The 25963-nt window shown below is 45.6% G+C and overlaps 1 protein-coding gene across 10 annotated transcripts in view; it reads right to left on the bottom strand.

Moving 5' to 3' along the window:
* The window catches only part of SVIL (supervillin), a 635411-nt gene that overhangs the window by 541632 nt on the left and 67816 nt on the right, over nt 1–25963 (bottom strand). For 9 of the 10 annotated variants that reach the window (XM_085631809.1, XM_085631813.1, XM_085631820.1 and 6 more), the window contains exon 2: nt 2280–2331. The exons of the other annotated variant lie outside the window; for it this stretch is intronic. The gene's annotated coding sequence lies outside the window, so the exon portion shown is untranslated. The remainder of the gene's footprint in view (nt 1–2279; nt 2332–25963) is intronic. 10 annotated transcript variants of the gene reach the window in all.

Raw genomic sequence — 25963 nt, 5'->3', positions numbered from 1 at the left:
GAATGTATGGGTGAGTGACTGGTTGTGTGAAAGACTGTCAGTGTCTAAGTGGCTCTATGGTTGTGTGAGTGGGTACAAGAGATTCTGTTGGGTGAGTGATTGGTTGTCCGAGTACCTCTATGGGTGGGTGAGGGTGTGTGTGCGACTGCCTGTATGGATGAGTGACTAGATGAGCCAGAGGCTGTATGGAATAGTGAGTGCGTGTCTGAGAGGCTGTAGTGAGTGCGTGTCTGAGAGGCTGTATGGGTAAGTGTGTATACGGCCCCTTTTCTGTTTTTACTTTGTTTCTGGGGTTCTGCTTCAAGCAGAGTCCCAAGATGGCTGCCAACACTTCCTGCTCAATTTTAGTAGAATCCGCGAGTGTACTGCATGGACTGGCATCCCCAGATACCCATTTTTTAAGTTAGATATCTCAAAAACTACTGAAAGAAATTACACCAAATCACAAAAAAACATGCTTTCTGGACCAACATCTAGCTTTCTGCCAAATGTGGTGTAATTATGGTCAGCAGTTCGGGCTGTAGTCTTGATAAAAAAATGAAAAACCCCCAGAGACATAATATGGGGAAAACGTGTTTGGGGACCTCAGTTTTTGCTCAGACCATGGTTGACAGATCACCCCGAAACTATCAACAGCAGCTGAACCAAAAGGGGGAGATTCAAACGGCACCAAAGTTATTGGCAGAACAAAAAGGCTTTCCCTATGGAATCTTTGGTTCTAACTCCAACTACCTACCGGCAACCGCCTGTAGGTTATTTATATATTATAATTTTTTTTAGTTCCTTACTTATTTTTCTAAAATAGACCTACACTCTCTCCGCCATTTTAGAAGGAAATATTTTCATGTTCATGCTCTCACGCAGTACCCAACTAGCACATGATCAACAGGTTAATTAACCAAGCAAAGGTCCAAAGACTAAATCCACATAGCACTGGGCTAACCCTTGATCGAACACTCCTGATTTGATAAGTGTGGCACACATCTTTTGGGACAGAGTCACGGCAGATCAAAGCATGAGTAGGCTGGCCAGGGGTACTTCTCCCAAGCCATACAAAGCTCATAAGAGATGGCACACCGTTTCGCAATCTAGGCCTTGGGCCGACTTGAAGACATCTAAATTAGACAGCACCTGGCAGTCGTGGAAAGCACAGTAGCGGTAACCAAACATTTGTATAAGGAGAGATTCACAGGCCACTCTTACAAAGGACAGTTTGTTTTCTCAGATGCTCTGGGGGAGACTACTCCAGATGGGTCGCAGCCTAAAAGCACCTACCAGGTTCGAGGAGAGCGACTTTTAAGTGCTGCCACTCACCGCAACTGCACATTTTAATATTTACCAAAAGACAGAAGAGAACACAATACATTAGAAAAAGGCATTTTACCTGTTTTTGTGAAGAAAAAAAAATTAAGAGCTTGGGAGTGAACAGCAAGCCCACAACACTCGTGCATCTTACATTTGCAGTGCCACACATTGCCCATTTAGTTAAAACCAAAGCTTAGTAGCCCATAGCCTTCCTGCTCCTCATTTCAACATCTGGCGGATTTGAAAGCTTGTTGTACAGCAGCGAAGACTCCCTTCTTAAACCTGCAGCTCGCAGGGGGCGCTACATGGGAATGTTAGATGCTATTTAGGTTGGGGTGGGAGGGTGGACTAATGTGACATTTTACAGTATGCACACCTATTAAATTAAGTAAAGTCTTAAACCTTATTAAACTAAGTGGACATTATATTTGTGTGCCTTACTCCTATCCATAGGAGTTGCTACCCTCACAGCAACCCTTTAAGGCTAAGCATCGACTGTGGACCCTCGCTACTCCCTCCAGCCCATGTTTTGCGAGTCAAAACCTACGAAGGAGGTTTCTGGCATTTCCGGACCCTTCAGCAGTGTGTGGATTGAGATTCCAGGGACACCAAGTATTACAATTTAGAAATTAAGTGTAATATGTTACAAAAAAAAAAAAAAACATTTCCTAAGGCCTTAAACGGAGCCTGAACATTATTCAATTCAGAGTATCATGTCCTTTACCAGATCATTTGTCTGAGTTTGTGATCAAACCCAAAACGTCAACGAATAGCACATTAGTTGAAACTTTTTTTTTTTATATATACACACAAAATCGGCTGGGCAGGGCAGATTCTCAAGATGTATTTTTAGAACCTGAGCAGATCCAGGAAAGCAAGTCAACACAGACAGATGTATAACCTTGTTCTCCTATTAGGGAATCAGAAATCACAGTGAATTATCTTTCATAAGAGTTTTTTTGGGTTTTTTTTACCTTCGAGGGTCAGCTTCCTCTACCTTTGCGCCCACCATCACAAAATCATCTTCTGAAACCAAAGAAAGCAGAAAGATTAAAATTATTACGATTTCGAGCAATAGCTGTTGCATTGTGCTTAAATTTCACTTAACTCTGCCAAGAAAACTTACGAATGAACCAGTGTTTGCAGCAGCCAGCGGAAACGGGTGTGCCCCCTTTTGGTCGAATTCATAATTTCGCCATACAATTACTTTGGAAAACTTACTTTGTTAGTTTGAATTGCTTCAAGCCTAATTTGGATGTCATTAAATATACAACCGTATTAACTTTATAAATATGAAATTAAATATCCAGGTATATGGTTTTATGTTTTGACTTTAAGGTTTAGGCTCGAAGGGTGATTTAGATTTACTAGAGTTCCGGGATGGGCAGTATTTGGGGTGGTTTTGGACTTGTGGGTACGGCATGAGTAGTGTTGAGGGATAGTAAGGAGTTTCTAGGGACGGCAGTGTAAAGGAATTGGAAGTGTTAAAAGAAAGGGAGTGTTTAGGGGTAGTAAGGATATTTTAGGGTTCAAAAATGGGCAATTAATCCCACACAAAAAAAAAATATGTAATCCAAGCTAATTGTACACATTACTGTTTGTCCAAACTAAATACAATAAGAAGAAATGGTCTGGGAACTTTTGAATAGGGAAAAAGGTCATACAGCCCTGGAAACAGCTTCTGGCTACAGTACTGGTACTCTAACCCAGAGGATTCTCCAGCATCAGGTGTAATATTATATATATTTTTTTAACACCGGAACTTGGCACAAATGCTCTAAGCCCTGAAGAGTTTACTCTCCTCCTACCAACATGGTCACGTTCCCCCAACTCCACCACCCTTTAACCATCTCTAGGGATTATTCGTCCAGTGCCTTGGAGAACACTTAGTGCCTGGGGATTCTACAGTCCCCACAGAATCCAAAAGGCATTGAAGACAAAGCTGTTCTAGTGATTGTAAACACAAGATGCAGACCATGATGTATGAAAATTTATTGTGAGTGTCCATTCCCATCCCCCTCCCAACAAGACCCAAGGCACCCCTACCCTGCCCACTAAGATTTTTTATTTTACATGGTGACACAACTTTGTTTTGGTTGCAGGCAGCCAATCACAAGGAGTGGTTGAGCACTCTGCTAAATTGCAGAGTGAAATAGACATTTTTAGCCTTAAATTCTCAAAAGCTACTGAACTTATTTACACCAGACCACAAGACATTTTCTGGATCAAGATGTAGCTTTCTGCCAAATTTGGTGTAATTCCGTACAGCTGTTTGCGTTATCGCTTTTAAATTTTCCTAAATAAAATAGCATGAGCAAAAAACTATTTTAGGACCCCTTTTTTACCCCAGACCCAGTTTGATGGATCACCCTGAAAAATTCCAGGAAGAACCAGAGGTGCATGAGAAGGTTTGGAAAGTTTTATGAATATTCGTCAAACTGTGCCAAAGGTTTAAGCAAACCAGAAAGTCCGTTTTCTATAGGAACGTGATCCTAACTTCACTGCGCAACATATTATATATCTGCTTGGTAAAGGCAGTTTCCCGCTCTCTCAGCTCCAAGCAAAATCCCCATCCCCAGATGTTCTGAACACACAAGCAATGATTATGTATTACTCACACAGCTGCTAATTAAAATCAGGGAATTGCGCTTTAACACAAAACGCAAGTTCTCACAAGCAAGGGAACTTTCTTGAACTATGCCAATGGCGAGCATGTAAACAGATCAGTTACTGAAGACACTTTCCATGGAGGGAGGTTAAGGACATTTTTGAAAGATTTAAATATTTAGCTTTCCGAGAAAATAAATAAATACAAAGCGCAAACACAGCATTCCAAGCTCTAGGAAGGTATAAGCTGCAAGCCAATTTGAGATGCAGCCATTCTGTAGGAAGCAATGTATTTCCCAAAACGCCCACTAAGACTAAATTCAACCCATGTGTATATTGAAGAAAATGCTATACTGAGCAAGTCAACCAGCTTGTCACAGACTAGAGAAAATGCCCTGGGTTTTGACCTACTCAAAAGGCACAAGTCTTCAGCAGCTTCTGGCAGGATGGAACACTCAACAGAAAACTACTTTTTATAGGCCCTAGCAACATTTTAAATACACTGGCACAATTTATGTAGTTTCTGGCATTTCACATGAAATTACACCATTTTGCCACTTGGCATAATTATGGGTGATCATTCTAAAAATCCTATCATAGGAGCACTTAAACAAATAGAATGTAGAGGTGTAACGAATCTTATGGGGGGCCCCCTGCAAAGCACACACACCCCCCTGTGGGGGGGGGGGGGGGGGGGGGGGGAATGTAGGGACTTTTGTTACGTCACTGTTAGAATGGAAACAATGCAGGCAGCTCCTGTGCACGGCACTTGTGTATTCTGCTTTATTATTTAGAGCAAAGTGCGTTTCTTGCAGCCAATATTGGCAAATGGGTGCATTTCACACAAATGTAGCCCAAAAGTCAAAATTAGCATAACAAAATTAAAAGGAATTACTCAAATTTTAAATGTCTAGTTATTTAGAATAACTGTCTCACCACTCCCTTCATAATACAAGTAAAACTAGGACACCCAAGTTATTAAGTGCATTTCAAATAAAAAGCCACTTACAAGTTTGAGAAATTAACAAATTGCAAAGTATGCAATGTCAATTACTTTATAAGATGAGTAACCTAAGCAGCTACTGGAAACTACTTTACTATCATTTGAATTGCAGAATAAATACTACACACACACACACACACAAGCAAGAGACAAGGAGCACTTCTAGAAGCAAGTCAAAGTATGCTTTATTCGAATTTCATTCATAAAAGCAGAATACAATTACAATAACAGTTACATACAATAGATGAAAAATACGATTAAATTGCAATCAGGACAACAGATACAAAGCGTACTTCTACAAATTACTGACTTGATGATACCCTATAAAAACATACTGTACTATTAGCGGTAAGTGGTTTTTTTTAAGAAAGGGTAAAATGATTGGATAAAAATAGATTAAAAACCATGATATGGAAGATTTAAATGCAGAAGGAAATGACATGGCAGAGAATAGTCGAAAGACTAGCAGTCTCTCCCAAAACAAGAGAATAGTCAAATGACTAGCAGTCTGTCTGATCAACCACGCCCAGCCTAAGTATTTTGCAGTGGCTACTGAAATCCAGGGCAAAGTGCTAGTACATATAATACGCAGGGCCGCGGTACCACTGGCTGTTCCCAGGTTTACACATTGGGGACAGCCAGATACGCCGTGGGGCCGCGTAAAACTTACAAGCAAATAAAAAATGACCGATGGTTTCTTTACCAATACCACAGGCAGGACATCACAGGATCACTCTTCCCACTTTGATGACAAAAATTTGAGGGGAAGTGCACCTGCTCTCAATTGAAAAATGAGCTTCCTTTCTCTGGGCCTTGTTATGATGTCCCAATCTGGTTCTAAACAGGGATACATCTTGGCCTCTAGGAACTCTCCGGTCATAGAGCCAGCACTGGAATTACTCCAATGCCGGCGAGCAACCATCTCCCAGTAAGTAATCTTTAGAGTGCTTTTAGATGGAAAAATGGCTCTCGCCGGATCTTCCGAGTGTGCACAAGTCGAGCTCAGAGAGGGATGTTCTAAGCGATTTTAACCATCCTATTTTGTGATAAACATCGGATCGTATGATATCTAGAAAACCCTCTGCATAGTGGGAAAGCACAGGAGTCGTCCATAGCCTGCGCCAATACAGGATCGGACGAAGTTGGACCAAATCTGAAATTGCTCTTCTACCCAAGTCATATTTGAGGGGCAACAATGGGGTGCTTTTAGGAACACCTGTTATTGCCCTAAAGAATTTATTCTGAGGATTGAAGAGCAGCAACCTTCTCAAATCCCCAGAGCTCAAAACCATAGAGCGGAGCCTAGTGCTTTTGCTTCGTAAACCTGTAGGGCAGGTTTCACAGGTTTGGTCAGTGATTTTCTGTGTTCTATGCAAATAGCACCGGCCAGTTGCCTGTGTCTCAGTGTAGCGATATCAATATGATGCCGCCAACTCTTCTCGCTAGATATATGCATGCCCAAATATGTAAAGGTATTCACTACTTCTAGCGGACGGTCATTTAAAATGATTTTGGATTTAAAGCTACGGTGGGGGTTAAAAGTCATAAGCTTTGTTTTGGCAGTATTGACCTCTAGGCCATATTCCCCACAGAAATGGTCAAAGATAGACAAGGCAGACTGCAATCCACTTGGAGTTTTAGATAGGATGAGCGTGTCGTCTGCAAACATTAAAATAGGGATTTTAGTCCCAGCTAAAAAAGGGGCGTCCACTTGTGCAGAAGTCATGCGAGCAACAACGTCATTAATATATAAGGTAAAAAGGACGGGAGCCATCGAACATCCTCGTCGGACTCCCCTCTCAACAGGGAAGTCCGAGGTTACCGAACCTAATTCCCCCCCCACTGAATTCTAGCATAAGTAGATTCGTGTAGCCTCATTATTAAAGATAATAGGTCGCTAGGAAGACCCTGCTTCTTGAGAACCGACCACAACTTAGATCAGGGGACAAGGTCAAAAGCGGCCCGTAGATCGACAAAGGCCGCATACAGGCTTCCTTTACCCAGCACAACAGTCTTCCATTGTAATAAGGTAAAACGGAAAACCTGATCCACCGTGCTTGTGGATCGTCAAAAGCCAGCCTGAAATGGTGAGAGAGCATTAGTCTCTTCTACCCAATCCAGGAGCCTGTTGACGATCACACGTCCCACGACCTTTTGAATGGTATCTATAAGGCTTATTGGCCTATAATTACCCGGGAGGGATCGATCACCTTTCTTAAAGACAGGAATGATTACTGCACCCTGCCAAGATTTTGGTACTGCTGCACCTAGAGCAATAGCATTAATAAGAAGGTGAATATACTGACACCAGCGCTCTTTATCATTTACAAATAGATCAGCTGGCACTCCATCAAGACCAGGGGCACGTCCACAAGCGACCGTATTAAGGGCCAGCATAATTTCAACTATTCCAAAGGGGTTTGCTTTGGGAAGATCTACACTAGTTTCCTGGGCCAAGTTATCATTGTTTGGTGCAGCGTACTGATTTTTGAAGAATTTTATCCATTCTTCTTCAGGGACATTGTTATGTGAGGACTCGGGAAAACCCGATTTTCCCCACCTGACAATGTGCCAGAATAACCGAGAATCCCTGCTATCACTAGCTGCCTTTAACTCGGACCAGTGGTGTTCGTCCCAAGCTTTTTTAGCCTTGGATATGCTAGTTTTATAGTTCTTTCTGGCGGCTTGGATTAAAGCAGATTGCCCCCCCTTAATAGCTTTAGAGCTAATCGTGTAACCCTGCACTGTTCATTATACCACTTATCAGGCTTAAAGGCTCTGTTACCTTTGTTTTTCACAGGTTTGAGGAAAAATTTTGATTGCACAAAAAAGGGAGTTATGTAATTCCTCGACCTTCTCTAAGCCAGTGCCAAGTGAGTTGAACTGCTCAATAGCTGATATTGCTATATCAACCTGATCCTTAATGTTAGCAATAGCCTGGTGGTTGATTACTACGTTTTCCCACTTTAATCTCCGCATATCATTTGTGGGAATAATCCGGGGAAGGGCAGTCACAGGAGAGCCTGAAGGCGGGGTAGTGTGGGACCACCATTTGTGAGTTGTGATCACTCTCGATCCTTTCTACAACCTCCATATCACAAATCAAAGGCCATAATTTTAGACTACATAACACGTAATAAATTCTACTGTTATGTCGGCCATTATCGAATGTACTTGTCCCATTCCTATCGCCACTAGTCCTACCATTTAGGGCTCCTAGACCCTTTTCATAACAGAGTGTTTAGACCAATAACATCGGCGGTCCAACGCACAACCGGAGGGAGCTCTGGTTTAGGAATGCCCCATTGTCGATCCTCCTCATCACCAAATAAGTAATCTTCGTTAATTAGGGGTTCAAATGTTCTGTTAAAATCACCCGCAATGACGTTGTTGTTCTGGGAGTGGATGTCGAGAAGACTATCCAAGGCAACTAAAACCTCGGACCTCCCGCCCCTATTACTCCGGACATAAACGTTGTAAATATCCAGGCAACCCAGTTTATCTAAATCCAATCTAATTAGTTGGATGTCATGATTTTTGGTATCAACAACTTTAATAACTAGCTTTAAACACTGGCAAACCCATATTGTTAGGCCTCCCATGGGTCTACCCCTAGGGCCCTTTGAAGCGGGCACAGAATAATTCAGATAACCCTGAGCAAAACAGGGTTCACATGTCCAAGTCTCCTGGAAATGCATAGGTCGAATTTGTTGACAAAACATGTCCACTCCATAGATTCCAATTTGGAGGTCAACCCAGCAATATTCCAGGAGAATAAGTTCCCCATGATTCCCTGAAAGTTGGTCTGGCAATTAACTAGGAGGTAGATGATCAAAAACAGTGATGATCAGAACAAACATCTGTACCTACTTCCAATAGTGGGTTTCTTAACTCATTACAAAGAAAAAATGAGTCAAATGATGGCTCATCAAGACTCACTATCATTGCCTTGTTGTTGAGTCAATCTACATCTTCAAGGTTTGCTAACACCTCATATCGATTACTCAACCGGATCGGAAAGTTAGGTTGTATACAAAGTGGAGCCCCAAAGTTGGGTGTGGAGCCTGGCCTGGATCTAGGGAAAAAATAGGTTAATTCCCAAGTAGTGATGGAAGACCTCCTATGATTTGTATGCCAATTTAGGATGTGGCTAACTGCTCTGGAGTCCCTAAAATTGATTAAGATAATGTCCCCATTTATATTTTTTGGTGTATTACCCAACCAAGGTAGACGCCTAACATGTAAGATTTCCCCATTGATGTACGAAGGGAGAGGGCGGTTTTGTCCTAGCCAATGGATAACCTTATTTTTTAATTGTGGATATCCTTCTGTGGCATCGTCCTTTAGAGTGGGAACACCCGCAAGCACCACTACAAGAGGGACAGCTTCCGGTGGAAGGTCGATAAAAAAAGGCCCTCGTGTCTTAGCCATGGGAGTCAAGTTGCAACTTTTACTAACAGGCATTGAACCCCCTTGTAATGAGATATTTCCCCCCCGGCAATCTCTGCCCTTGTTGAAATGAATTGACTTAGGAATGGTAGTTCTTCTAGCATAGTTATTGGTTGCATTATTTGTACTACAATCAGCTTGAGAAACTGTCTCATGTGATGATGGTAGAGTGGGAGGTAGTACAGCAGAAGCTGAGACAGTAGAGAACGCAGTTGTTGGCTTTACAGAACTCACAAATGAGTCCCATTTGCCACCCATTAGAGATTCCACTTTCTCCAGCCTTTTTTTTTCGATAGTTTTTAAACTGTCTACAATGGGTAGCATAAGAGATTTAAATAATTTATCTATGTTACCTATTAATTCCGCAATAGTGATGTCATTTACAGAACAGGATACAGAGGTACCAGGAAGAGATATACTGTCAGTACAGGGAGTAAGGCCTGTATCAGTATGAGCCAGTGGAGTTATAGCTGGATTTATTTTTACTTATGTGGAGCAGAGTCTATCTTCCTCCTTTTCCTAGGCAACGAGTCTGACGATTTAGATGTCCTAGGGGAGATGACTTTTTGAGATAAAGGCTCCGTGGCTTGCGATAATGTATCAATCGGTGCAACTGGTTCACTAATTACATCGATGGGAGAAGATAAAATAGTTAAAGGCGGGTCTTTAGATAAATCAACCGTGATTGGGTTACCAGGGGATATTAGGAAGTCGTTATTATCCGGGAGATGTAAAGATTCTTGGTGGGAAGGGGCACTCTTATCTGAAGGAGTTGCTTCATAAGGAGAGGATGAAATTAAAGACATGTTTTTAATATGCTCTATAGAGTTACGGCGCCTCGCCCTTAGTTCTGTAAGAGTGGCTTCTCGATCTGACCCTGGGTTAACTTTCAGTAAATAACTGTCAAGGTTACCCTTGTTAGAGTAATTAGCCATGATGGTGAGACTAGTAACCCCACCCCGAGCAGCCGCAGTCACCAATAGTAGGACGCGTCAGTGAAATAATATAAAAGTACACTAAGCTAAAAATAGTCCGCTAATAGTAACAGCCAAGCAAGAACAGTACAATCCAAAGTCAAGGGGGTGGGCCCAGCCTCGGCCTCCTTCGGCTCCTGAGGGCTACAGAGGGCCCGGGCTTAGCCCGGCGTCGCCCGCGCGCGACGTGGAGGGAGCCGCGACCTTTTGTGCGCCTCCGGACGCGTGGGCAGCGTCAGCAGGCGCAGAGACTCCTGGGAGCTGTAGTCTCCCCCTGCTAACGGCCACAAGATGGAGTGACGGCGGCGTCAGGGGAGACCCACAGCGGAAGGCACACAGGAGCAGCGCTGGGCGTGCGGTCAGAGCAGGGCAGCAACGAGGATCCCCACAGGTTAGGCAGCCACGCTTCGTCCGATTTAGATTTGGAAACCTACATATTTATTTTTTTGCAAAAACTGAGTTAGCTTGTTTATAAGCCAATATTCCTAAAACTACTGTCTTTATACTCATTTGTAGTAACGGCAGACAACCAAGAATGTCTTTGAAGTGTAGATTGGGATAATGGGCAAAATAAAAAAAGTGCATGAATTACAAATATTTTGTTGAGTCTTACTCATGAATTCCAGGACGACTTGTGGCTCATTTAAGAAATGCAGTAGTACTACAATAGTAAGTCACAACAACCATTGAATATTAGGTCTTGCATGTCAGTCTTATAAAGTGTCAATACAGAATGGTCAATATGGAGTGGCTGAACGAAGAACATTCCATTTAACATAAGTGGGTCAACTGATAGAATCCCGACACTAGACCTTGGAATTCTAGGTTTGCGTGTGCAGCCAGGGTAGACGGTTAAGCCAGATTAGCTGAACTGTCAAGTTTTGCCTAGAGCTCCCAGATGAACAAAATTGAATATTTAAAGGCATAATAAACATGCTAATGAACTATTTAATTGACAAAACTCCTAGGCAAATATAGCACCCTTAATAGGATATAGGTAAAGGGGCATGCCAACCATTACAAATCTTGGGAAATAAAACCCCTTTCATTTCACAAAATGAGAAAAAGCAGTTCCTATGGAGTGCAATGAGTAATTTCTGCCTCAAATGTGGGGGGTGAGATTATAAGTACTAGACATGGGGGGGGGGGGGGGGGGTGCGCGGCGTTTACAAAAAAAGGCCTTAAGGAGGACTTGAAAATTGAATAATATATATTTTCTGGATTGTGGGGGCATGGAGGTCTGTTAGTTGCAAAGGTCAGAAGGAAAGCAGACAGTTGATGCAGCGATGAATTTGCTCCATTAGTAGGGATTCAACACCAAAAGCAGCATGAAGACACTAGGGTACAAAAGAATGGAGGGAACGCCCCCAATCACAGGCCAGGTTTTGGAAGGAAACCACTAGGTTGCATCACATGGGCTACCAAAATATCTTAAGGGGAAAGATTAGTGGGGAGGGGACAAGCTGGCACTTCAAGCTGGATCAGGTCAACCATGCAAATTCTCATATCTAGCATGGAGGCATCCATTTGGATTAGTAGAATAAATCAACATGGTGAAACAGGCAAAGAGAGTACACTTAAGAAAAAGGACTGAGGTAAGCATCAAGAGACTGAGTGCAGGACTAAAGACTGCAGCCTAATTAAACAGAATAAGCTGAAAGAAGTCTAAATCCTGTTCAGAGGCCATGTTTGTTACACACCCACTCTAAGGTCCAGCTCTACCCTACCCCTGCAACCCACTCTGCCTCCGGCTGCTTGGACTAAATAGGTTTGAGCTGCACCAGTCGTGTAATAAAAAGATCAGAGCAGGAGACCGGACATTAGGCCTGGAGTCTATGGGAGAAGGGAATCCAAGGCTCCGCTTAAAGTTTAATCTAGATTTTGCTCAGTCATAAAAGCAGGTCTGAGGCAACAAACCCAGGCGTGTGCTTTGAAGATGCAGAGGAGCTACTCTGCACTAAAGCAATGGACAGCGCATGCATAGAAATGTTGAAATGGGCACTCGAGAATGGGCGGCGTTTAGTGCAAGATGGGAGCCTAGCAGACGACATGAATTTCTCACTGGAAGGACCCACTAGGCCCAAGCACGCCTCAGTCATTCCCTGCCTCATATCCAACTGCCACCGGATACTTGGCACCGATTGAATGCGCTCTGACCAAGCTCCAAAGGACTTTAGCGATGCGCGTCATATGGATTAAAGGATATAAGCAGGGTGAACTTTATTATGGAAAGAGTGAGGTTTGAGTACCCCCGGACAATGCAATGGGATGGACACGAGCATTATTTGACCTCTAGTAGAGTTAGTGGGTAGCTTGAAAGACGGATCAATAAAGGACTAATCAAGTATCCACACATTGTCCCACAGGACCGCGCTATGACCTGTAACTGGCTGTAGGGTGCATCGCTTGCACCGAGAATCATTGTGACGAATTTAGATCTGTAGCAATTTGCAATGAGCCTTCATACATATCAAGTGAAATACTTCCCAGACCAAATAAGTTTTCAAATTAGAGCAAATGTGAAAGGATGTTTAACAATTCAGAAAATTAATTGATCAGGCAAGGAGCGTATAAACATAAATTACGAACAGTATTTCAGGTCTGAAATAGATGGATATATAGATATTATACACACAGCTCCATCTATAAATATATATTTGACGGGACCTTCGGAATTACTTTTCCAAAGCATTCTCTGGCCAATTTTGGACTTGCCACAATTGTCACATTTCCCACCACCTGCTCTATAACTGGCAGATACAGAATAGTTTCGAGCTCAAATGAATTAAAAAAAAAAATAAAAAAAAAAAATTTTTTTTTTTTTAAGGAGGCATTTAGCATGTAACTGATATTGAGCGCATCAACTCGTACGTGACCGAGAAAGGCACTAAGACATACATTCGGACACTCCCCCTTGCACACTACATTAATTCCTCCGACCACTGACTAATTCCTGCGCACACCCACTTCCACATCTGCAATGAAACTCAAGCACATGGACAATAAATTAAAATAATAAAAAGTACCAAAAAAATGGTCATATTCAAAACCAAAAGCTAATTAAACATGGCAACAAGTGGTCATCACGCAGTGGTATCGTACATATATTATTGTTTTAAAGATTAACAGCTGATACTTTTAGAAGCAATCTGTTGGCCGTCCTGGAACAGCAAAAATAACGATACACACTTATGCACAATCCTTGTCCATCACTCTGGCAGACATTTTTGAAGGCAACGTAATTCTTCTAACCATGGCCATATTGGAGTGATAAAGAATACTACACCACGGGCACCACCATTGCAAGATGGCTACCCAATTTATGGACAGTGACTGTAGAGAACACAGCACACTACACTTGAAAAGAGCAGTAAGCGAGCAAGCCAGCTGGACTGCAAGGGAGCTGTAGAAGCAAAAATAAATACGCATTTGCAAGGCGCAATAGGTCTCGCACGCTGCCCGGCTGGCTACCCAGCACAGTCTGCACTGATGTAGGAGTGGGTACCTGCATTCTTCCTGCTGGCTTTGATTGGGCCCTGGGACCCAGACCTCCATGAATGCACTCCGAGACCCAGGCCTGCTCTAAGGTAGCACCAACAGAGATGTTTGCCTTTTGCATCAGACCGGAGGTATAGGGCACCAGAGAACAAAAGACTTTGGGGGAGGTGGCCACATAAATGCCCTCTACCCAATAATCAATTCAAGATGCTCAGGACCAGGGGGGCTCGGCCCTCCTAAGGGGATAGTAATAACATTGCAACGGAGCCCCATACATTCGGTTTACTCGACACAGGCACGTTAAACTGTGCAGATTCTCTGCATGCATAACTCCGGCCCCGCTGCGCTGAATTAAAAATCTGGAATCACTTTATTCCTGGTGAAGAGCTATAGCCGCCAGTAACATTCTCTTAGAGGCCTCTTAAGGATGCACTTTGTGGAGAACCGATTTTACAGGCTCCCAGCACTAACCTTCTTTCCTGCCAGGTCTCTTCTGCAGGAGGGGACGCCCTACACAGCCTCTCCACTCATAACCAGCAGAGTACCCTCCTGCCCACTCAAGCCCTAAAGATTCCAGACTACTGTGCAAGGCACTTTGAGTGGCAGCAGAGACCACATCTTCCTACCCAACTGGCCTTCAAATGCATAATTACACATGGTCTTTCCTTAGTGCAGGTGTGTTTAAGTGTGGAAAGTACTTTAAGCCTGGTACCCCTGGCCAACCCTCAAATGCCCCATTCCTCCTCACCTGTCCCAACCCGTCTTCCCAGCTGTTGTAGAGATTACATTTGGCCTTAATTTTCGTTTTTTTTTAAAAACTTCCCATCTTTTTCGAATGGTGGTATAAGTTTTCCCTCCAACATGAGAATATGCTATACAAGCAGCATTTATTCCTGGTAGCCATGGTCGCCCTGTAGTCTGCACAAATAGCTCCAGGGTCACACAATTAGAACAGGATGCCCTGGTTAGATTTTTGTGCTTGGAGACAACTCTTGCTCCCTAGACTAGAGACGCTGTTCTGCCTCCTGGCACAGTAGAGAAGGATGGTTTTGTTATTTAAACAGCATTCATGTTGACCAGGTGAGAGATGCTTCACTTCCTGCCAGACTTATCATGTAAGCTGCTGTGATCTGTGACCGAGATGCATATCTGCTGTCCTGGACCTTCATCCTGAGAAGGAAGATAGCAGTGCAAGAGAAGTGTGCCACCCTGCACACTCAGATGGGGTGCATTCATTAATGTACGGAGGCAGGCTTCCTGACACTGCTACGGTATGGGATTAGATCATTCCAACAGGCCTGGCAGACGGCTACTCCACACATGCTCTTTAGCATAGAGAAATTAGTGCTAGATGGGAGTCATTTTAGGAACATTATGAACAATTATCATGGTTGAATGGTTTGTGCTTGTCACCATTCTAATAATGCTTATAACAAGGAGTCTCATCTTTCCAAAAATGTCAGTTCATGTTTTCATTACAAAGATTAGAGCTTTTCGATAAACATTTTAAAATACATCTTTGTATCTGTCACTTTTCCAGGCCCAAGTTGTCACAAACGAAAGATCAGTTTCCACTAATTCCTTGGGAATCGGAGTGGTTATGTTGAAGGCTACCAGTAACATCTATAAAACTCTGAACGGTTAGGGGTTTAGATGTGCTACTGTGAGCTAGCCAAAAAAACATCCCGAGGATAGTAGACAGTCTATATTGTGATGTTTCGTTACCTAATACACAGTCCAACAAAATGTGTAGGAACCGAATAACAGCATTCTAGGATAATCTAATAAGGTGCCTTCAAGTTTTCTACGGACAAGCTACTCTAAAGGCTTCAGCTACAACCCTAGCTGACATTACTACCAGCTGCCTTCCAACCAAAACTTCAGAGGGGAGCAGAGCCCCTCATGTGTTGGCTCCAAACGTCTAGACATCTTCCTTTGTTAATTTGGGTGCTTGTTTCTGGTAAAGGGAAGACCTGGCTTGGCAGTTCGGGCTGGGCTGGACTGTTCCCATGAGGCACAGGGTCTAGTATGATTTACATGTGGCTGGGTCTGAACTGAGTTGGCGAAGTGAGCTAAAGAACGATGCTAGATCCAACCCAGATCTAGGACTGGGGGGGGAGAGTGTCTGAAAAGGTTCAGCGCTCCGTCCATCTCCTTGTGTTCTTTCACTGTAAAGAAATCCTTCCACCAACCCCCCCCCCCCCCGGTGTGATTTCTTGGGGGGGGGGGGGGGACTTTCAGGTGGTTAAAAGGGAACAAGACACCAGTATATTGTCCAACAAGACGAGAGGGAAAAAATGTGGTTTCAAGTCACCTTTGGCTTCTCAAAGCTCAGATCTCACTGCTAAATGACGGAAATGGTCCTTTGGGTGCCAATGACCAACTATAACTGACAGGGACTGTCCCATTTTGCGATACAAGCTACTGGGTTTGGTTTCCAGGGAGATTGCACTGCGAGTGCTAGCCCGTTCCGGAACCTACTTATGCTACATGTACTTAATTTTTGTGTAATGTACTTTCATTAGAAATGCCTATTTTAATATATAAATAAATACCCATATGTGCATGCTGGACTACCGAAAGGCACTGAGGCCATACTAAATGCAGACTCCGATACTTGATGACACAAGTAATTGTTAATTAGAACTATAGTGCAGAGTTGTAACCCATACAAGGTCAATTGCTCCACTAACCACCCGCGGAGACCATAGTGTACAAAATATAAACCTTATCCAAGTATAGTGCCAGTGGAGTAACAAAAAATGAGGCGCCCACAGCAGAATGAGGAGTCCCTCAGTCTCCAATATCTCACAGATGTTCATTGGCCTTAGTCTTAATGCCCCCCCTCCCCCCCCCCCCCCCCCAAGGGTTGAGGTACCCCTGCGCTGCAGCAGCCTTTGTTATGCCCGGGGGGGTGGGGGGGGGGGAGGGGAGGTGAGTGCGTGAGTCCCCATACCGGTTCCACCAGCTACCCTAAAGAAAATCCATGTTTTACCAACTTTATACAATGGCTGCATCCCCAGGAGACTGGGTCATGGCACTGAAGGACACTCACACAAGAGCCCTACGCTCATCTCAGAGACACACACACCTCAGAGACACACACACCTCAGAGACACACACAGGGACGCACACATTTCTCCCTCTCCCCTCCCCCCCCCCCCGGTGAATTACAACTAATTCCCCCACCAAGTTCGCCCATACAGATCAAAACTTACACTGCAGCCTAACATGCTAATCCCCTTTAATGGGGGAATGCTAACGTGTTCCCATGATTAGCTGCACTCCTTCGCCTAAATTTCATCTAACGTGCACTGCGCACTTCCAACGCATCTTTCAATGTGGAACCGCTTCATTTCCAACTATATGTCTGTGAGCAACAAATAAAACAGATAAGTAAACGAGTGCCGAGTCCCTGGCTCCGGACCAGGGCTGGATGGGGCCCGAGGCTTATCTGCAAAGGCTTGTCTGCCTTACTCAAGCAGCCCGTCAAATAGTCAGTGTGCAGTTTACCAATCACAGGCTCGAAAAACAAACGTGATCAGCGCTGGCACGAAGAAAGGAAAAAAAAACACGAGGAACAATAAACCTGCCGAGGTTTGTGAAGGTGGCCGAGTAACAAATACAGACAAGCACACTACAGTATTAAGGCCCGCGAGGCTTTTTGCGCAAGAGCATCGCTCCACAGGGCGTTACCATGAAGCGCGCGCACCCTTTCACTGCCAGATACCGAGGCGTTCTGCTCACTTACACTTGCAACGCTGGAGGTCTCCACGGAAATACGCAACTATTACTTTAAGCACCTGAGAAGAGGAGACGCAGGTTTAAATTGCTGCACATATCAGACTACAAAGGAAAGGAGGCCAAACTGTGTCAACATAACGCGTCATTAAGCAGCGTAGCGAATATGACATTCAGCGGAGGCAGCACATGTCTGCGCGTGATCCCGCTGCACGGGGCAGCTGCAGTTCCTTTCGAGATGTCCAGATTCAACAACAGATAATAGGAGGTCACTGCACAGGGAGCGCTTCTGGTGCCATCTTACCCAAGATGCTCTTCGGCACTGCGGTTCAGTCAACGGAATTTTTTTTAAAGGGCAGGGAAAGGTCAAGACCAAATCAGTGCAGCGCGCGAGGCCATGAACTGCAAGCCGGTCTTGGCAGAGTCAGGGACGGAGTCTACAACAGATGTGGGGTTTCAGTAAAAACGATGAGCAGTCATGAGACTGAGGACATTAAGTGTTCTGTGGATATTAGCAGCGCATTTAATATTTTGTAAAGTAAGTGCTAGAGCGGATAACAGTGATGCCCGATCACCACTTCCTGCCATATTCGCTGCCAATTTTATACTTTGAACCGATCACCAAACTGAAGTCGAAGCAGTGACTTCTACCCATGGTTTGAAACTTATACGAACCGAAATAGAGGAATCTTATTCAACGAACCAGGAAGAAAAACCAGAAACTAGGGGAATCAGGATACCAGATCTACGAAAACAACCAGATGCAAATATACACACAGGATGTATGCAGGCACAGCTCGCTGTTGCTTAGATGCATAACCACATCAGGTGGATGGACGCTTCTGTTTGCATACGGGTTACCCACAAGGATGGCTGGGGGTGCACAGTGGTGAGTAGGCAGATGGGTGCAGGTGCATACCTGAGTGGATACAAGCATGGCTTTAAGAATGGCTGTAAGTTGATGGGCGGGTGCATGTCGGTGAATGTGCTTGGTGAATGGTTAACGCGCTAGGATGGGTCAGTGGGTGCACTATGTGTAGAGGTGGATCAGTGTATGGATGCACAGATACAGGTAAGTGTATGGGGACAGGTGAGAGCAGAAGGATGTATAGATGGATGTCACTGCACAGAAAATGTGATTCAGTTTTAATGATCTGCTGATTAATAATACCTATTCTATGTTGGCCCACAGCTTGCGTTTTCAAGCACTAGCTTGACATGCTTTTCCAGAATCCTGCCTGGACAGCATTCTTAACCGTACTGCTTGAGGGCTGACTTCTCAGACTCATCTGTGCCCTCTGCTTCTCAAACTGTTCACAAACTCTAGTGACAAGTAGAGAAGTGCTAGAAATTATGCTAAGAGCTAAAAAGAATACAAAGAATGACAATTATGGATTTCTTTTCTTCATACATCCCTCAACACTTTGTAAAGCAAAATGCATCTAAACAAGTACTCCCGGGGAAAATGGGCGATACCACCCCCCCGAACATAGTACTCCACTTTGTCATGGAGTGCCATCCAGCAAATCTGCCAACTCAAGGCGTGTCAGAAAAAGGCATAGTGGAAGACCACAGAAAACCTATTGAACAAAAAGAAACCAACACTCCCAATCCGAAGTGCGGAGCCCATATTGTGACCTGGACGTGGCACAAAGCGTAGCCTCACAGCAGGTATAGGACTGCTGTCCCATGCTCTGGGCAAGTCACAAAACACTAGTGACAGAACGGAGTTTGTGAATCTTCTGTATGACCCGAGCTTTCTCAGAATAGAGTATGGTCTACTCAGTCTTCTCGTGTCCAGTTTCACTTTAATATGAGCCCAGACCTTGCACGGACGTGGAGTGTGTGTAGCAAATGGATTGCAGTGGTTCAGTTTGCGATAAGAGTCCGAGTACTGGTTCCAGTGGGAGTCTGTTTTGGATGGACCGTGGTTTAGCACAAGATGGAGGTACCATACAGTTTCCCCCAGACACCGGACGTGTAGTTACTGACTTGGTCTCCAGCCACCGGAAAGCAGACACTGAACTGAAGGAGTATGGTGACATGGTACCCATTAGAAAGTCAAGCCAAGTAAAGACCTGCTGATTAGTTCCAGAGAACTGGTATTGGGTAGATTGTAGGGGTGAGGGATAGGACTGCAGTTTGTTCACGGAGAGGACGTTTGTATTACTGCTTCAGCAAGGCCGACTGACAGAGGTAAGGATCCCACTTCATTGCATCCTTGTTTTGCATACTCCCGCTTGGAACCAGCATCACTGCCATCCGCTGCGAGAGCATCCACCTTGCACAAAGCTATATCTGAGAAGCAGCCCGAAAACCACATTTGACTAGAAGCAGACCAGTTCTGAAACCATAGACAGATGATCCACAGCCAATGTCTGGAAAATGGCTGGGGGGGGGGGGGGGGCTCTAAACCACCTTACTTGGTTTCAGTTTTTTGCTGATTGAGGGGCAGCACCATAGAGTTCTCAAATTACTGCTGTGTGGCCAGGGTTGTTTGAATGACAGCCAGTTTCCCCAGAAGTGAAGGGACATCTGAAGTCTGCATTTTCTCCTCAAGGAGGGTTTGTTTAGAGCCTTGGGGTCCCCCTGGCTCTACAGGAGGAGGGTTCCTAGAAAAAGAAAACCCTAGAGTATTCTTCACAAGAGGAACAACCAGAGGAAGAGTCTACCAAAAGGAAGCAAAGCCATGATCGACCTAATTTGTAAAGTTTTCTTTCTAAGGTGTTCCTGCTGTGAACCGTAGCACCCATGGCTTGGAAGTAACAAACCCCATTTGGAATCCTGCTGTGTGCTCAAGAGCGACATTGCCGATGTCCGGCAGAAATCCCTCGCTAACACAGATACTAAAGCTGGAGGCCACTATTGCCACATCCTCGGACCCTTCTTGCACATGACCTGGGAGGTCACCGACTACAAGGTGTGCCGCCAGGTGAGCCAATTCACCCACCCGCTACTTTCCAAGGGAGGTCACTTCCACGTCCCACGCAAGCAACATCCGCTGCCACAAGAGCTGGAACGATGAACGCGCCTGCCCAGACCACCAGAACTGCAGCCACCATGACACTGCTAAAGGCAGGGCCCGACTGTGCGGAACGAGAGCGTGAAAAAGACAAAATCTGCCATAGGATCTGAAGACTTACCAGGCGAAGCGGAATTTGTGAAAGCAGTTTGAACCGATATGCTATATATCAGGGGGATCTGGAGACATTTGGAAACAGATAGCAGGGGGGGGTGGGGTAACAGAGAAGAGCAACGAATCAAAAACGGCAGATGCGATTGCAGCCTTGTAACGGACAACCTAATGGAGCTATGTAGTATTTCGCTTTGCTGTGAATTTAAAGTACTTTCTTGTTACTAAACATAAATAGCTGGGATGGCGAACACATCATTGTGTCCAATGGCAGATGGTGGAGTTCCTTGCTCTTGTGACACAGAACCACTGAGCAGCTTTCCCTGCTCGCCTTGGCTAGCCGGAGACTAAAGCGCAGAAGCATTGCACGTGGCCCAGTTTGCGGTCTCATAGTAGACACAAGGGCACCAGTGGCACACAACCTCAATCACCATGGCTGGGCCTTGCTGCCCACCTGCCCTGTGGTCCCCAGGAAGCTGCGTATGATTAAAACAAAAATGTCACTTTTATTCCCAAAATTTACTTCGGAACACATGTATTAAAATGTGTAGCTGTATATAGGTCTGAAAAGAAACTAAAGATACGTTAGCAAAGTCTGACTCTAAAGCACTTCAACCGTCTAAAAACCCTTTCACTACCTACCTCGAAGTATACTAAAAACGTTCCGGAAAAAACTATATGAAAAGGAAGCTCGCAATCTGCTCCAGCCCTACAGCGTGACCATCTGTTAGCCAGCCTTACCCGAGAGCTATTCTTTAGCTAATAACATCTCGTGACCTGAACATAAAGAGACAAAGCGAGGCCGGGCTGCCATTAAGAATTGAACAACTAGAACTGCCAGTGTGAAGAGCTGAATATTTATAGAGGCCTCCCCAAGCGGCAGCCGGCATTGCAGGCAAACTCAAGACGTGTTAAGACAGCAACACTTGCAAGGTGTGTGCAGCTCGCGGGGAGCTGCAGCAAAGGCCACCATTGAGAGCTGCTTTCAAGGTACGTCATAGTACAGCAACATCCGAGACACAACGCGGTCCGAACATACAACAATCGAACTGGATTCTAGAAAACACAAAACTCATTCTTGGATAGCGGACAAAGGTGGGGGGGGGGGGGGGGGGGGGGGCTTGAAGTCAAAACTTCCACGTAGTGCTCCAAGTTGGCACAGCATCTTATTTCTGGTTCGAAACTAGACAGCCCTGCATCACCCACCTGTGCCCCCGCAGCACCCTACCTGCTCACCCACCTGTGCCCTACCAGCGCACCCACCTGCACCCTCGCAGCGCCCTACCTGTGCGCCCACCTGCACCCTCGCAGCGCCCTACCTGTGCGCCCACCTGCACCCCCGCAGCACCCTACCTGCGCCCTCGCAATGCCCTACCTGCGCACCCACCCGCGCCCTTGCAATACCCTACCTGCGCACCCACAATGCCCTACCTGCGAACCCAGCTGCGCCCTCACAATGCCCTACCTGCGCACCCACCTGCGCCCTCACAATTCCCTACCTGCGCACCCACCTGCGCCCTCATGCCAGACCTGCGCACCCACCTGCGCCCACGCAATGCCAGACCTGCGCACCCACCTGCGCCCACGCAATGCCAGACCTGCGCACCCACCTGCGCCCACGCAATGCCAGACCTGCGCACCCACCTGCGCCCACGCAATGCCAGACCTGCGCACCCACCTGCGCCCTCACAATGCCCTACCTGCGCACCCACCTGCGCCCTCACAATGCCCTACCTGCGCACCCACCTGCGCCCTCACAATGCCCTACCTGCTAACCCACCTCCGCCCTTGCAATGCCCCACCTGCTAACCCACCTCCGCGCCCTCGCAATGCCCCACCTGCTAACCCACCTCCGCCCTCGCAATGCCCTACCTGCTCACCCACCTGCGCCCTCGCAATGCCCTACCTGCGCCCTCGCAATGCCCCACCTGCGCCCTCGCAATGCCCCACCTGCTAACCCACCACCGCCCTCGCAATGCCCCACCTGCTAAACCACCACCGCCCTCTTACTAGGGTAATTACAGCTCCATCTGGGCTAGGGTTGCCCAATGAAGTGCAAGAGGGCTGATCCGATACCAGACTCAATCATACAAGATAAATGCACATACAATGAAAACAAACCCAACTCATTGATGTAATCCGTAGTTATCTTATAAATTGAACCTGAATCTGACCCCAATGACCTACATCAATCACCTCAGATCTAAGCATTACTACCCCAAAGACCTTGATAAAAGCATTTATTAATTGTCCTTTAGACTTTTATCCTAAAAAAGGAGGTCTTCCGAATCAGACAGACGGCCCTTGAAGTGTCTGATCTGGCTGGAATTCAAGGAAGGGATAGGGAAGCGGCTAAAGGAAAAGGCCTTCGCAGCACCTTCACTACCGCTCTTCCCACATCTAGGTGAGGCGAGTAGATGGCCCAACTGGGTTCAAAGTAACCATAACACTTCTGGGTATCAATTTAAAGGTCAACATACACTTAACCCCTTGCATTTCGTGATCAAGCAGTCCGTCTCAAATCCAGTTCCAATATGAATATTCTTTGAATATTAGCAGTAAAAATACAAGCAAAGCCAAATAGCTATAGTATTTGTGAGGCGTTGGCTAATGGGATAGGCAACTAAAACGCAAAGATGCGCAAAGTGTTTTTTAAAGCAGGCGGGGGAGCGGAAAAAACAGTTAAGAGGTAAAACAGAAGCCACATGTGAGGGGATGCTAAAGCAACAGGAAGAGATGGCTGGAGGGGACACAAGCAGCAGAGGGAGGACTAGAGCAAAAGCACACGTTTGTGGAAAAGCAACAGAGGGTGTTGGTGGAGGGAAGCAAGAGGGAGAAAAAAAAACAAGCATTGGCATAGCCAACAGGTCTCGCTTTGCTTTTGGTACATTATAAGTATTTAATTATGCAACTGTTGCATGGTTAAACACTTATAAGGTCCCAAAGGCGAGACCTATTGGCTATGAAGAGGACTTAGAGAGGGCGAGCCACAATGGATGCAGAGTAGAGGAATAATGCAAGGGAAAGGGGACAAACAGTACAGTAGAATGAAAAGATAGAGGAAGCGATAGGTAAATGCAGGAGAGCAAGAGAGCCTGGATGAAAACAGATTAGAAGATGAGTAGGGAAATGGAGGACAGCAAGAGCGCAAAAAAACAGGAATACGAAGGAAAGTACACCGGGAGGCGAAGAGGACCAAACCGATCGATCAAAGCGGCACTGTAGCAATAGGCTGGCCACGGTAGCATTTTTTTTACGCCATTACAAAAAGTCTCACCAGCCCAGCGCATGCACTGGGTCAGTCGAGACCTAAAAATGGAAAGCGCAAGAGGGAGGGGGTGGGGAGAGGCAGTCTGTTAATAGAGCAGCACGGAGTGCAGGAGGAGAAATGTACAGGCCCCAAAACACATGCACTAATGGAATGCTTCATACAGAAGGAAAACCTAGTGCTTGAAAAGCAAGCAGTAGACGCAGCGATGCCAGACAAAGGATTATAAAGAGGCAATGCTCCATGGGAGGGAAAAACAAGACTGGCAGAAGTTGGGACATGAATAAGAAGCGGGCAACTGAGTGACAAGGAAAGTCGACCAATGGGCGGCCTCCAAGCCCCCTTTGTTCTCGGAACGCCACAGTATGCTTCGCAACAGACCGCACATGCGCTGTCTATTAGGCTCGACCTAACAATTGCTTCATTATAAGACAAATGGCGAGTAGGTCTTGACAGCGACTTGAGTAATCTGTTGAAAGAACCTCCAAGGTGAAAGCCTACTTGGCAGAAATAAATCCACCTACAGCTTCTTGAGGCTTTAGTGATAAGAGACTAATCAGTGGCTTCCACAGGAGATCCACACTTCTACTGGAGAGAAGAGAATGGCAGAGGTATTTTCATATTCAGCTGGGGGATTGATCCACTTTTGAAAACTTCCAGGATAAGGACAACCAAACCTCACATCATACTGGGGACATTAATCAGTAACACCAACTAAGATTAGCCTGAGCTACTTACAACATGTGGGAGGGGGGGGGGGGGGGGTGGAGTGTGAAACGTGTTGCAAGTTCTTGATCATCTCAAATTATCTGTTCAGTGGGCAGCTTGAAGCTAAAAGTTAATTTACAGCGTTGTTAGATTCACAAATCCAAAAATCAGAAGTGTTCCTAATCTAGCCTCAGGCAGCAACAGGACACCCCTCTTACCTCCTGCGGTGTTGGAATGATGACTTTCCATGGGACCATATACCATCAGCTGAAGTGGAGTGCAAGGATCGGGATGGGTCATTTGAGAGTCGGTAGCAATGGTGAAGAAAAGCCATTCAGGTGATTATTTTGCCTTCCGGAAGCAGGGGGGGTGGAGGGGCAAACTGTAATGAGGATTTGTAGATCGAAAGTATACCTGACCAGAGTGGTCAGAGAAGTTTTCTGTGCCTTTAGCAACCTGAAAATGGGAGCGAGAGGCCCTGAAGTTGTATGGGCCAGTAGTAAAAATCTACACTGGGGATAGCAGTAGGGGGAAGTGGACTCAGTACCCCAACCCCCCACCCCCCCCCCCCCCCCAATTTGCTCAGGCTCATGTTAATGAAGACCACAATGAAGAGTGCAGATCTGTGACGCTGAGACTCACATTAGGGACTAATATGTACAGCTGCATTTCACCCCCCCCCCCCACTGCTCTGGTGGGGCTGGACACCCCTAATCCTAAAGTACACCAGTGAGTTAACTCTTGTCCAGCACAGCTCCATGATGCAGTTGGGAGGAAGGGGGGGGGGGGGGTACCAAGAGCGCCCCGCCTCACCCTCCATCCCAAACTTACAATGTATTCCAATTACCGTTCACCCCAGCCCTCTCTACTCTTTTTGGTTAGTGCACGGGTGCAACCCAGTGCTGCGGTTAAGTTACTCTCCTCGCACCGCCTACATTGCATGACTAACAGGGATGCTTTTCTTTTTGGGTGCTATTTTGTATACAAGGCTGTGCGCTTGAAATGGTAAATGTCTGCCCAACAAGCCAATTTCAGGGCTTTGGAGTCTAATGTTCTGCTCCCTTGTCCATGACAATTAAAGCCTACTGCCACATACTGCTTATAAAAACCACAGGAAGAAGCCCACGAAACACTGTACGCAGCAGCTTCAAACCAAGGTTGCACTTCTCCATGTTGGTTGTGGAATATTACACATCCACCACAGTCGTGTCCCAGCACTTTCAAGTGAGGTAATCTCGCTAAAAAGCCCTACAAACCAATTGGTAGATACCCAAAAC

The sequence above is a fragment of the Triturus cristatus genome, chromosome 10 (genome assembly GCF_964204655.1).
Source record: "Triturus cristatus chromosome 10, aTriCri1.1, whole genome shotgun sequence".
Classification (NCBI taxonomy): domain Eukaryota; kingdom Metazoa; phylum Chordata; class Amphibia; order Caudata; family Salamandridae; genus Triturus; species Triturus cristatus.
Note: the sequence above shows the minus strand (reverse complement) of the source record. Positions and strands in the feature narration are given on the sequence as shown.